General features: G+C 39.1%; 1 protein-coding gene across 1 annotated transcript in view; it reads left to right on the top strand.

The window, feature by feature from the left end:
* The first annotated feature begins 215 nt into the window (after positions 1-215).
* Positions 216-14,195, top strand: part of GABRP (gamma-aminobutyric acid type A receptor pi subunit) — a 37,236-nt gene continuing 23,256 nt past the window's right edge. Inside the window, exon 1 of the mRNA XM_006015731.2 lies at positions 216-265. The gene's annotated coding sequence lies outside the window, so the exon portion shown is untranslated. The remainder of the gene's footprint in view (positions 266-14,195) is intronic.

The raw sequence follows: 14,195 nt of genomic DNA, 5'->3' as shown, positions 1-14,195 counted from the left end.
ACAGTTGCACAACATGAGTGAGCTCAGATAGCAAGTTTGCTAGACCTGTGTTTGCAACAGACTAAAACTGCAGACAGGGTTATATTAGAACAAAAGTTAAGAAATCCAGTGTATAGGGAAAGCGGGGGAAATAGATGGTTGGAGTGGCAAATATATACCCTCACTTATTTATATGATACAAACATATTATTTTTGTTCAAACAGCATAAGTGAACTGACTGACCAGAAGCAAAGCTTGGCATTTTGGAGGAAGAATTTATTGCATGTAAGTAAATCTTGGAAATCCTCATTTTAATCTATTTTAAGTCTTTCTGCATGCATCTAAGCACCTAATCCTGTAAACTATAGGCCTCAGCAGACACAGGTTCCCATCTTAAGTACACAACTTGAAGGATCAAGGCTTATGTTCTAGAATCTTTAGTAAGTTCATTGGGTGATTAATTTAATATATATATAGAAAGACTAATTCTAATTGTATGTACGCATGTCTTAAATCAGTCTAATATCACTAGATTTCTGTGGAGTTACTCCTGAATTTTATTGTTGTAATTGGAAGAATTAAGCAAGCTGGTTAATGTTATATTTAAATTATGGGCCTGATTTGCCTTCTTGTTACACTGAGGTAAACTAGGAATAGCTATGGAAGACAAAGATTTAAAAGTATCTATTGCTCACTACACTAGTAATGACCAAAATTATGTCTTATATTATTGTTATTCTCTGTGGAGAGGTGTTTTGGGGTTGTTGGTTTTTTGGGGTTTTCTTTTCATTTTTAAAACTGGCTGAGAGGGGCTGTGAATTCCTTGGACTCATTGTTTATCAATTACACAAACCTGGTTGATCCCATACTGCCACTGAAGACAGTGGGAGTCTGGTTTATACAAACAGTATAGGATGGGGCTCTGAGGTTAAGACTTTGGTAGACTTGGCTAGAACTCAGTGTGACTATGTGCTCTGGAAGTTCTCTGTGCACCTCAGTTGCACCAATTATTTTTGGAATTTAAAAGTAATTTTTCATATGATGTAATGACAGCAGCTTCAACTGAAACAATCTATTTTTAGCAAGAACAAAAGTTTTCTTGAGTTCTTACAGGACTCCTGGGAGTGCCAGAGAGTCTCTCACTTATTGTTCATGATTTGAGATAAGCTACTTGTTAGCCTTAATGAAAACAAAATGCATAACAAAAAGTTTGTGCCTGCTGCCATAAAGCTGGCACTTGCCTTTAGCTTCGAAATCCTGCACCTGCTATATGTACATCTCCCAAGCAGAACATTAAGACATTGTCTTCCAGACTGCAGTGTCTGTTCCTTCTACTACAACCACATAATGGGGGGGGTTTTGGCGTTGGGGCTAAAGCATAATATCAGTTTTAAAAAAAAAAGGGATCAAGTTGATCCAAGGTGGCACTTTTTCTGGCTTTTCAGCAAAACAAAAAAAAATGAAAATGTCATTTTGGTCAACCCTAAATGAATGTTTCATTTTCAAGTTACTTACTTCTTTTGCCTTTTTTCTCTCCCCCCTCCTTTAAATGTAGGTAAATTTATATTTAAAAAATACATTTTGAAAAGTAACAGTAAAAAAGTTTAAACAAAACACTGCAGCCATTCCAAAATGAAATATTTCACTTAAAAATGAAAAAATTATTTTTTCAAAGATTCTTACGATTTTTCCTCCATTTCTCAGCCAAAATTATTTGCCAGATTTGACTTGCATTTCAAATATACCGCCCCCCCGCAAATCCCTGTTTTTGACAAATTTACTATTAATCTAAATAAAATGACCCAATTGCACTCCAGACCTGTCACAGCACAGCTCCCAGAAATGCTACCACATTCCTCAAGGACCTACACCCACTCCTAAAGCACTTTAGGTTTCCCCTTACAAGTATTGGGAAGGAGTACAGCCAACAACAGCTCTGATGTGTTGACAAGCTGACAGATGCTCTTGATTTTTCTGGTCCACAGCAACACAACTAACCCCACAGAAAAGATACAATGTTAACTAATGAAGAGCTTTACAAGGATAAGCTTGAGTGCAATCACTCATTTGTACAAGTCTGTTTCCATGCAGGCATCATGCCAGTGGACATCTGGGCTAGGGATAGACATTATACATAAACCGGTCTAAGTGATCAGAAACTGTTTTAAACCTGTAAAAAAACAGATGTTCAGTGCACATAAACCAATCTGAGAATGGCTGAAACTGATTTGAGATAAACCTGGTGGAATGTAGTATCAGACTTAACTGATTTGGTTCAAACCAATTTATGCAATGTCTGTCCCAGACCCCTTGCTGGTTTAAGATAAACCAGACACCCCCAGCATCCCAACATGCTCTCTGGGATGGGTGGGGCTCTCTGCTCCACAGCAGGGCTGACCCCTCCCCTCTGCTCCCTAGCTGGGGCTCCAGATACTGTGGGCTTCACCCCTTTCCCTCACCACACCCTGCTAAGCAGGAATTCCCCCCTCCCCTTCACCTTAATGAGGAGGTATCTGTGTATTAGGCAGCAGAACACATGCTGTCTACAGTCCATGTTGAATCAACAGATAGAATCAACAAGTAGCTGGTATTGTCCCTCCGTTGTTTTCTTAATTGGGTGATAAACACTGTTATCAGTTCCCTGCTGGCCTAATCCCAGTGTCCTGCCAGAGCCTGGCCATGCCCCTGTCAGCTCCAAGCTGTGGAAGGAAGGGAGGACTGCTCTAGTCCCGTCCCGTCCCCCCCCCCCCCAGCTTCTAGCCTGAGCCACTGCAGGCATGTGCCTGCATTTCTGGGATGTCTGTCTGGTTACAAAACTGATTTAGCCTAGCCAGGTTAGACTAACCTGCAGAGATGGCATCAATTCAGGCTTGGGCTTTCTGAATGTCTGTTGCTAGCCCTATTGCCTTCTTGAAGTTACTCTAAATTGATAGTTATGGATGGGAATGTAATGATGTCTGGGTGAGCACAGCATGAGCCCCAGGTATTGCCTAAAAGGGGGCTCCAGAAAGGAGCTGGGAGGGGGTGCTTCACCCTCCTGGCCCCTATCCCTCTGAACCCTATACCTTCCTTGCTCTAGCTCCAGCAGCAGCAGTGTGGCTGTCTGGAGGGAAGAAAAGAAGGAAAACAGCAACTATGTGTTGTGGTAGAGTGGCCAGAGGTTCACTTCTGCTTGGGGGAGGTGTCACCCCATTTTTGGCCATCATTTTTTTTGGCCACCTTTTAATGGTAAAAAACTGGGGTGACATTTCTCCCTACACAGTAGTGAACCTCTGGCTGGTCTTCCACACCTCCATCACTTCCCTGCCTTCCCTGGATCTGGACCAAGAACCAGAGACATGAGCCAGAACAGGTAAGGCATAGGGTGAGGGGTGCACAGTACTGCCCAGACTGCAATACTGACTAGTTACGCCTTTACTTGTGGAGAAAATTAGCCGCTAGGTTTTACAGGCCACAGTTATAGGCAGATGGACAAAACTGGCCCCAAAATTCAAAACTCCATTTCTGCAAAATGTAACCTTTTTATTTTCATCAGGGAAGAGAAGGATATATATTACTAGCCAGCAAAATTAGAGTACTTGTACTTCAATAATAATCATATTATAGAATGTTTTTTTCCACAAATCTGCTTTCCTGAACATAACTTTTATATGTCTGCTATCACAACACAGCCAGTATATCAAACTGGATTTGCATGCCCTTGAGTAATCAGAGTGAAATATTTTGGAGCAAAACTTTGATGAAAAATACATATTCAGGTCAACTGAAAAATACAGTGAATTAATAGAATTGTTTCAGCCAAAACTAAAACTGGTGTGTAAAAATTGAACTGTTGAAATATTTAGAAATTATTATTTTAATTTGTATTACAAAGTTGCTTCTGTCTGCAATTTACCTACTTTACTTCTAAAAAAATGAAATGTCTATAAATGATACAAAATGATTTTTCCCATGCTACTTATTTCGGTGAGAAAACCAGAAGATTTTTGTAAATGTTGTTCTGTTTGATCAGTGAACTAAAAATCAGTTATTCAGACAGCTCTAAAGGTAAATATATTCTTACAACACCTGGCTTCTTCCCCAATTGGCTGTAAAGAGGACAATGCATTCCATAAGCCTTTGCTAACAAAAATGTCGCCTCCCCACCCAGATCCCATGTTCCAATGTAGTTTTCTTTTATGATCAGAGGGACCTGTTTAAAATGTAGGCTTTGTGCAAAAAAGGATGGGCTCTCTGGCTTGAATTACTTAACTTCCTCTTCTGGATGAAAAAATACTGACATGAGTTGACAATGATAATTCCACAAAGCCAGTTTCACAAAAGCTGGCACAGGGCAATGCAATTATCCATGACCCTCGTGAATTCTAGGGTAGGACAGGAGGTACTCCAAGTACCATCTCTTTAGAGGAGATCTGCTAATGAACGGAATCTCTGGCTCTACATTCTTTCCTGTCAATACCACAGTAGTGTTAAAGTAACATAGCCATGATGGTCCAGGAATTATGAAAGAGACAAGGATTTTTGGGGGGTGATAGCTTTTATTGGACCAATTGCATAGTTGGGATAAATTTAGAATGCTCTGCATTGGAAAGCTTGTCACATTTTATCCCAATTTTGTCCAAAAAATATCACCCCAAAAATTCTTGCCTCTCTATCAATATCACCCAATTTGAGGAGGTTGAAGTGACACCCAGATAACGTCTTCAGAAGAGAGGTCACAAATTACTACAAACTCAATCACCATTTCAGGACTATACATACTGCAAAAGCTGAAGTGCACTTGAGGTTGATCCAAACCACCTAAACCTCTTCACATGTGAGGTGGAGTTATCACGAAAATAGGCTTCTTCGTACAATTTCCAGCAGTCCTATTCTTGGTCAGGATAAGATTTATTTCTAAGACTCCAGACTCGAGTGAGAGATTGGTCCTATGAGCTGCTGAGTCTACATAGGACACCTGACGTGCAAATGCCACACAGTCATTTGTGCTATTTGTGCCGAAGGCTATTTGTGCCTTCAGCAGCAGCATTCACAGGGGCAAATGTTGACACTAAAAGCAACCTGACTGGAGAAATACCTTACAGAGTCTTTGCCTAGGACATAGACTGGATCTGACTGTGCCTAAGCCAGTAATAAAAGTCTTCATTTTGTGCAGAAATCAGAAACAAATCTTAAATCTTAAATAAAATGTTACCTGTTTACATGTCAGCCTTCATTTTACGTGTGTGAATGCTGGCTGTAAAATGAATCTCTCTTGCAGTGCTCTTTCTGTCCCACTCAAACCAAATTTTGTTCTGTTCTATCCAAGCAACTGTACTGAAGCCCTTGAGGTTGCACCAATGCAGCCATAACAAAATCTGACCTTATAGCTTCATAGTATTCATTGTGTGAAGCACAGTAAATGGCATGTTATCAGTGTATGTATCTTTGATGTTGGCACAATTGGTCAAATATGTCAGACTTTTCTACTCAAACTAGAGAGAGCATGTTTATATCCTTTTTACTGCTTGTGGTTTCACTGCACTGTAAAAATGGGATATAATATCTGTCTTCAGTGCACCCTTCCAATTTACTGTAGTGTTAATTATTTGGGAAGTCAGTTTCATCTGCACACTTACAAGCAATAGTGAATGACCAAGAGTATCAAGCCATGCCTAAATACTATAAGCTTTGGTTTGTCTTAAGAGGAAAAAATACGGAAAAGTATGCCCAGCCCTGTTATTCTAGGCAAAATAATATGACTAACGGACAGCCTTAGGGCCTGAACTTCCCAACTGCGGCATGGCATTCATATAATAAATTTTGGAGGGAAAAGGACAATTGATTACCAGTTCTCTCAAAAAGCATGTGAATTGTAACACAAACATTGTACCCTGCTCCCATCATGAGCAAATGACATGTGGTGGAGAGCACTGGCCTTGCTCCCTTAGTCATGTACATGAAAGAGAGAGTGAGCATGACCTTTTGGAAAGGAGGCTGAAAATGAAGGATGGACTATGGCTGTCAGCAGGAGGGGGCTGGAGGCATTTCATGTACTCCCCTCCAAAAGGGGCAGTTGGAAAAAGGAAGAAATCTAAATTGTCCAGTGCTTTTCTGCATGTTACATAACAGCAATATTCATCCCCATTAACTGTCAGCTGAACTGCTCTTCCCATTAACCTCTGATTTACCAAGTTCTTTATGGATTGTTATTTTGGAGATCATAACCTGCCTTCCCACCTGCCACTCATGATCCATAACTTTTATGCATCCACGCTGAGACAAAATGTGTGTTCTTACCTTGTATCAGCTCCCATAAGGTGCCAAACACATAGTAAAATCCTAGTGATGACAAGGCAATTTAACAATCCTCCTCATTCTCATTGACTTCCTGTATATTGTAGATGTGTTAACACTGCAAGTTTATATTACCAAAGTTAAGACATACTATAATCTTGTAGGATAATGATATTTCCAATATGAATGACTTCACAGAGCAATCTTATCCTACTATATTCATTGGATAACCTTATCCACCTCTTTTAATGTCAGAAAGAAAATAATGAACATGAATCTCATTTGTACTACTCAGACAGTGTAAAGGGGCCTGAAAGTGGAAGTCAGTTATTCATACTTATATAAAGGAGCCTTTTGTTAATAAGAATCAGGCCTCATGGGCTGATGATATGTATTTTTGTTACTAACATTTTATTACATATAAACAAAATTGTGATGGCACCAATTATTTTCCTACTTTTGCATTTGTTACCCTCTCAAAATTCCAAAGTTAAAGGCACATATGTTAGAGTTGAGGCAGCAGAGGATGATTTATAGTGTATATGCATATTTGGCCAGATCTTCAGCTGGTGTAAATCAGTATAGTGTTAATCGCAGTGGAGTAACATAGACGTGCACCAATTTTATCCTACAATTGGTATTGTGGCCCAGCATGTATTTCTGTAGTATTTGCCATTTGTATAACTTAGCAATCCATAGGGAGGGCAAGTTATTAAACTTTAAATATCTTAATTATCACTGTGAAAGTCTAAGTAATATAAAATTGTTCTGAATAACTCTGGAGTTAGAAATAATTTCTCCACCATTGAAACTATTGTAGTAGTTCTGCATTTTCTGTATTTTTACCGACACTATAAAAAATCCAAAATAAATAGTGCTGAACTTATTTTTTTTGCAATCAACTACAATTTTTTACTGGTTAGAGAAACAAACATTATATAATCCTAAACATCATATTTCCCCACACTACTTTACAGGTTCAGTTTTTAATCTTTAATTATAGCTCTTGGAATACAGAAACAGAATGGCAATTGTGTGTATTGATCTGCTGGAACTCCTGTGTTTAAACTAATATCACATAGTGCTGGCATTCCCCTTTCTCCATATATCTGAGGTCAAGACTAAGTACTAGACAACTTTTAATTGTGCTATTATAAGTCAAGAGTTAACTCCACTGAAACATAGGGAGTTGCATTGTTAAACTTGTTTGAGATCAAAAGTAGGCCCACATCTTAGTGAAGTGTAGAATACTTGATTTTATGATTCTGTTCTTCCCCTTTCCATCTTTTCATCACAGACTTCATGTGTAATTTCCTGTGTTTATTTTAACTTCAGGATAATTTAGGAGTATGACAGTAATCATTTAACAGAGACAGGGATGTGGTGTGGTTACCTTTAAGAGGGTTATGTATAAGTTGTTACACTGGCGCAGGGATTGCAGGAGGGAACAACGGCTCAGTAGGTGAAGAAGACTTTCTGAAAAAACAAGCGTTATCATTTTATAAATTTAACTCCTTGATCTTTCGAGACTAATACATGGTACCAGGAGTAGGGTGTGAAGAAAGACAGAAAAATGGAGCATCTCAGAATTCCAGAGGGGTTAAAGCTATCCAGCAACGCAGCAGAAAACTGGAAGAAATTTAAGCAGAGCTTCACCATATATATGACAGCCAGTGGAGCTACAGAGAAGGAATATCCACTCAAGGTAGCTATTTTTTTGAAAAAACAGCAGCCCCAGAAGCTCTGTCTCTTTAAAATTGCTTACAACTGTCAGACGCAGAACAGAAAATCTATGGCATAATAATAAAAATGTTTGAGGAATATTGTATACCCAAACAAAATGAAACCTTTGAACAGTATAATTTCCACATGAGACAGCATAAAAAATGTGAGACAATAGAGTAGTTTGTCAAAGATCTCAGACTGCTGAGCCAGACAAGTAACTTTGGAGACCTAAAAGAATCCATGATCAGAGAACAAATAGTAGGGCTGTGCGACACTTCGGTTGCTGATTTGATTCGGTGGAGATTCAGCCCGATTTGATGGCCAAATCTCCAAATCTGAATCAAATCAGAGGACCCTTTATTCTCTCTGAATTGAATCAGAACCCTCCAAATCAATTCGGAGAGATTCAGAAAGATTTGGAGATTCGGACATAGACACAGCTTTAAATGTTTTTTCTACATACCTCAAGGTACTAGGCAGCTCATGAATGCTTTGATGCTGGACCACATGGAGCATCCCACAGGATTGTGAGGGGCTCCCCAGTGCACTTGGCAGCAGACCAGAAGCACTTCTGATCCACTTCCAGGTTCTCCAGGGAGCACACTGGCCCCCCCCCCCTTCCCTCCCAGCCTGGCAACTGGTGCCTCCTGGGTCTGGGGGGCAGCTGGGGTCCCCCCTTTGGCCAACTGCTGAGCTGGGCAGGTGCAGGGGGTCCTCCGGACATGCTCTCTGGTGGACCCAGAAGTGGACCGGAAGTACTTCTGGTCCACTTCTGGGTTCACCACCGAGCACGTGGAGGGCCCCCTTCCCCTCCCCATACTTCGCAAGCCATGCTGGTACCTCAAGGTATGTAGAAAAAACATTTAAAGCTGTGTCTATGTCTAAATTGCTGATTCTCTGAATCAGCATCGAATCTTTAGATTTGGATTCGGCCGAATTGAATCAAGGACAGTGATCTGAATCAATTAATCAAATCACTGTCCCTGATTTGGGCCGAATTCAAATCTGAATTCAGTAAGGCCTGCTTCACATACCCCTACCAAATAGTATTAGGTATAAGGGATACAAGCCCCAGGAAAAGTCTGCTAGAGGATCCTGAGCTTAATTTGGAAAAGGCAGTTAGAATGTGCTAAGCAGCTGAGAGAAATGCCAGGCTGCAGAAGCCGGAGGAAAAAGCAGAACAAGCTGAACTAAACAGTATTACAAATGCATAAACCTAAGGCAACACACAAACAATACAGAAAGGAGACCCTCACTAGGAAGCAGGCAAGCAGAGGCCAAAGAGAACTGCTTGAAGAAACAATAGTCAGCTGCAGTTGCTGTGAGGGTTGCCACAAATCCATGCAATGCTCATGCATTTGGTAAGCACTGCAACAAATACAAAAGATTCAATCACTTTGCAAGAGTTTGTAGAAAGGAGCAGGATACACCACACAAGAAACAGCAGGTGAATGCTACATACAACAAGGAAGAGGAAGTATTCCTCCCTGGCACAATGCTAAAATAAATTAATTCTTCTGAGGATTAAAACATCACCAATGGATTAATGGTCATTTTTAAATTAGATACAGGGGCACAGGTCAATGTAATATCATAATACATTATTTTAAAAATTAAAACTAAACTAAAAAATTAAAACTACTATGAAAATAAGAAAGTTAAATTTATAGCATATAATGGGAACATGATTGCAACCAAGGGTGTTTGTGCACTGAATGCTAGACACAAGGGTAATATAATAGAAGTTCAGTTTGTAACAGTCCCAGGAAAGCTAGTGCCAATTATTTGTTTGTGAACATGTACAATTCTAGATTTGATTAAGAGACTGGATGCCACTAAGGGACTCGAAAGCAAGAACACAGAATAAGAGGTTTATGATGTGTTTCAAGGCATAGGGAAACTGTCAAACTGAGTACAAGATAGAATTAAGAGAGCCAAATACTCCCACCATACATGCTCCAAGAAATGTTCCCCTTGTACTAAGGAATCCCCTTGTACTAAGGGATAAACTGAAAAAGGAATTAGATAGATTAGTTAACATGGATATAATAGACAAAGTAGAGTAACCAACTTTTTGGTCATAATAGAAAAAAATTAATTGATCAAAAAAAGATGGATCCTTGAGATTGTGTCTGGATCCTAAGCAAATGAACAGATACATCAAAAGGGAGCATTTTCCCATTCCCACCAGAGGAGAGGTTTTTGGCAACATGGCAGAAGCTAAATATTTCTTGACTTTGGATGCCTCTACTGGATTTTGGCAAGTTCCCCTAGAAAAGAATAGCACTAGATGATGTGCCTTCAATACGTCCTTCAGAAGGTGTTGCTTTCATAGGCTTCCTTTTGGACTCTGTTCTGCATCTGAAGTATTTCACAGAAAGGTGCAACAAATTTTTGAAGGTTTTAATGGAACTATGGTTTATACTGATGATGTATTAGTTTGGGGAAATATAATGGAAGAATATGACTTGAGGCTAAGAAAGGCATTTGAAAGAGCTCACAGAGCAGGTTTGAAACTGAACAAACAAAAATGCAAAATCAGGGTCAAAGAAATAATATATCTGCAAGAAAGGCTCTCTGAGAAAGGGGTGCAAATTGATCCTGCAAGGGTTAAAGCCATTACAAACATGCCACCTCCTACAGATAAGAAAGGAGTGCAAAGATTACTAGGAATGATAAATTTTGTTGGGAAATATCTACCTAACTTAGCAGAGCAGACCAAACACTTTAGATACTTGTACAAAAGAAAACTCAGTGGATATGGAATCATGAACATAAAGCTGAATTTAAAAACTTGAAGTAAAAAATAATGAAAGCTCCACTACTAAAATACTATAACCCTAAAAGACCCATTAAATTGTCAACAGATGTTTCTAAAGAAGGCATTGGAGCAGCTTTTCTTCAAAAGCATGGGGATAGCTGGAGACTAGTGGCATATGCATCTAGGGAACTCTCTAAGTCAGAGTATGAGAAAGAAAGTTTAGCTCTGATATATGGCTGTAAGAAATTTCATATGTACATCTATGGAAAGCCTGTGATAGCTGGAACTGATCATAAACCTTTGGTAACTATAGAAAAAAAAAGGGCGTATAGACATGCCACCCAGATTACAGAAACTTTTCTTGCAACTTCAAATGTATGATCTAGACATGCAGTTCACACCAAGAAAACATCTACTTATTGCAGATACATTATCTAGAGCATATGACACAATGAAAAATGACAGAATTCTAGATTCAGACATAGTATATGTTAATCGAATTAAAAGAGCGATTCCTGCCACAGATAAAATGTGGGCACTAATTGCAGAAGCTACTGCTCAGGATACTACAATGAAAAAGGGATAACAGCTATTTGTGCTGGTTGGCCTGGAAAACATATACCTAGCTCCTACTCTCAGTTCAAGGAAGGGTTGTCAGTACTGGATGGCATTTTGTTCAAAGGCTCGTGACTTGTTGTTCCAGTAATACTAAAGAAGGCCATGTTAAACAAAATACATGAGGGGCATCTAGACCGTGAAAAATGCAAAAGGAGAGCAAGGGGTGTTCTATATTGGCCCAATATAAATAATGACATAAAAGATGCTGTAAGGGCTTGTATAATTCCAGCCCCTAACAACTATGAAACTATGAAACATACCTAAAGTATGGATCTGCACAAAGAAAAGAGCCCATGATGGTCATGAAGGCACCTGTAGCTCCATGGTATCAAGTGGGCATTAACTTATTCATGCATGCAGGGAAAAATTATGTATTAGTGCTGAATTATTATTCTCAGTATCCTGAAATCGCATTGCTCAAAAGCACAACAGCAAACCATATCATAATGCACATCAAATTGATTTTTGCTAGACATCAGATTCCACAGATTGTGAGAATAGACAACAGACCACAATTCAACTAGACAACAGACCTCAATTCAACTGTGTTGATTTTAAAGGGTTTAAAACCAAATATGGATTCCATCACAACACTTCAGGTCCTAAATACCCACAATCCAATTATCTGGTGGAAAATGGAGTAAAAATAGCGAAGAACTTTTTGAAAAAATCTACAGTTCTACACGCCAATGTTTACCTGTCACTCTTAAATTGCAGGGCAACACCCATGAAACAGATTGTCCCCAGCAGAAATGCTTTTTAGTGGGAAACTCAAAACCAGGCTGCCAAATCTTGTGGATGATGCTCATCAGAATGAAAAGCAAAACATGAAAACATTAAAAAAATTTGACAAACTCAAACAAAAATGGTACTGTGACAGGGGTTCCAGGGAGTTACCACAACTGCACAAGAAAGATATGGTGCTTATTTCAGATGGATGACAAAAAACAATAGTTTCCCATCAAGTAGCTCCCAGATCCTATCAAGTAGTCACAATGGAAGGACAGGTATTAAGAAGCAACAGACTTACAGCTTATAAAAGGGAGAAAAGAAGCAGCATCATGAGATTCACCAAGGGAAACAGAGCTAACAACAAAGCAACACGAAACAACAGAGGAGGCTGAAAATGGCACAGAAGTAGATATATCTGAACAAGGAAACCAAACAAGAACTGAACCAATAAGGATTGAGAATGCAGAGAAACTGAGAAGATCACTTAGAGCTAAAAAGCCAACACAAAGATGAACAGAGACCTGTTAAAATGTGCTTTAATAATAGGTTGAACTAAGCTTCCAATGTTAGTATTACATGGGGATACATTACTTGTAAAGGGGGAAGATGTGTGGATAGCTTTAAAAAGTGTTATGTATAAATTGTTACATTGGCCTGGGGATTGCAGGAGGGAACAGCAGATCAGTAGACTAAGAAAGCACTCTGAATAAACAATCTTTATTGTTTTATACGTTTAACTCCTTGGTTTTTTGAGATTAACACAGAGGCTACTTTCTGAATACCCAAAAAATCCTAGGTGGTATTGTCCAGCATCCAGAAAGTCCTAGGTGGTACTGAATTTCTTTTATAGAATACAGCGTTAACTTGACTATTTATCTATCCTAAGGTATAGTCAAAGGATCAAACTACAGTGAGTTACAATGAATTAACAGGGTAGTGATTCTCAATCAATGTGCTCAATTAAGGTGCTCAATCAGCACCCTGGAGTGCTACCAGATTATTTTAAGGGTGATGCAGGGTGCCACACAATATCTGTTAAATGTGCAGTGATGTTCAAATAGTTTCGGAGACAACTAGTTTCTTTGGAATAGTAAAAATGTATCAAAGGTCTTTGTCAGATCAATGAAGGCTATGTACAGTGGTATTCATTTTTCTCTACACTTCTCTTGCAGTTGCTTGACCAAAAATATCGTATCAGTGGTGGAGCATCCTGAGCAAAAACTGTGTTGACTTTCAGGATAGATTTCTTTCTTTCTTTCACCTAGAGATTTCATCCTAGGGAGCATAATGCAAGTGACAACAACGTTCAAGAGGAAGATACATCTATAGTTGTCATAGTTGCTTCTATTATCCCCTTTGTTTTTTGTATAATCGTACAAATTGAGCATCTCTGAAATTTCCTCTTTCCAACAGAGCACTATAGCTTCATGGAGCTTTCAAAGTAATTAGTCATTAACACATCTGTAGATTTCAGCAGGCAAGTAGTCACTGACAGTCATTGCCTTGTTCCCAGAAATAGATTTAATGGCTTTCTGCAAATCTTTTAAGGTAGGCTCATTGTCCAAATCCAACACAACTTCAAACTGTGGTAATCCTTCAAGCTCTTTGAGAACTGGTTTGTCCAAAGAACAAAATGAGCCAAGTATAATTTTATGCCCACAGTAACCTTTAGACTTTGAGTAAGCCTTCAGTCAGCAATCACAAGCTGTGACATTTTCGGATTTTGTAACTAAGCAAAGCTAGGGGGTCAAAACTTGGATGGGAAATCTGTGTCACCAAAAAACAAATAGGGGTGATGCAGTGGGTGATGCTCTCATCATGACATTTATGAGCAATGTTCAACTCTAGATAACATTTTTCAGATCAGATAAGAAAATGTTCTTGACAATAGGACATGAACAATTTCTTGGCGCTTTACACAACAAAAGGTTGTTGATCTTGTATCCTGGCCCAGTGCCAACTTGAACAACTGTAATCTGCCTCCCTAAAAGTTTCTCTTTAATTTCAGCTGGATGTAGTTTCTTCACTTCTCATCCTAAATTACTGTATAGCATTGCTGTGAGTTCTTAAATAGCCCTTCCTGGGCCTATGAAGTTATATTTG

The sequence above is a fragment of the Alligator sinensis genome, unplaced genomic scaffold (genome assembly GCF_000455745.1).
Source record: "Alligator sinensis unplaced genomic scaffold, ASM45574v1 scaffold156_1, whole genome shotgun sequence".
Lineage (NCBI taxonomy): Eukaryota > Metazoa > Chordata > Crocodylia > Alligatoridae > Alligator > Alligator sinensis.
Note: the sequence above shows the minus strand (reverse complement) of the source record. Positions and strands in the feature narration are given on the sequence as shown.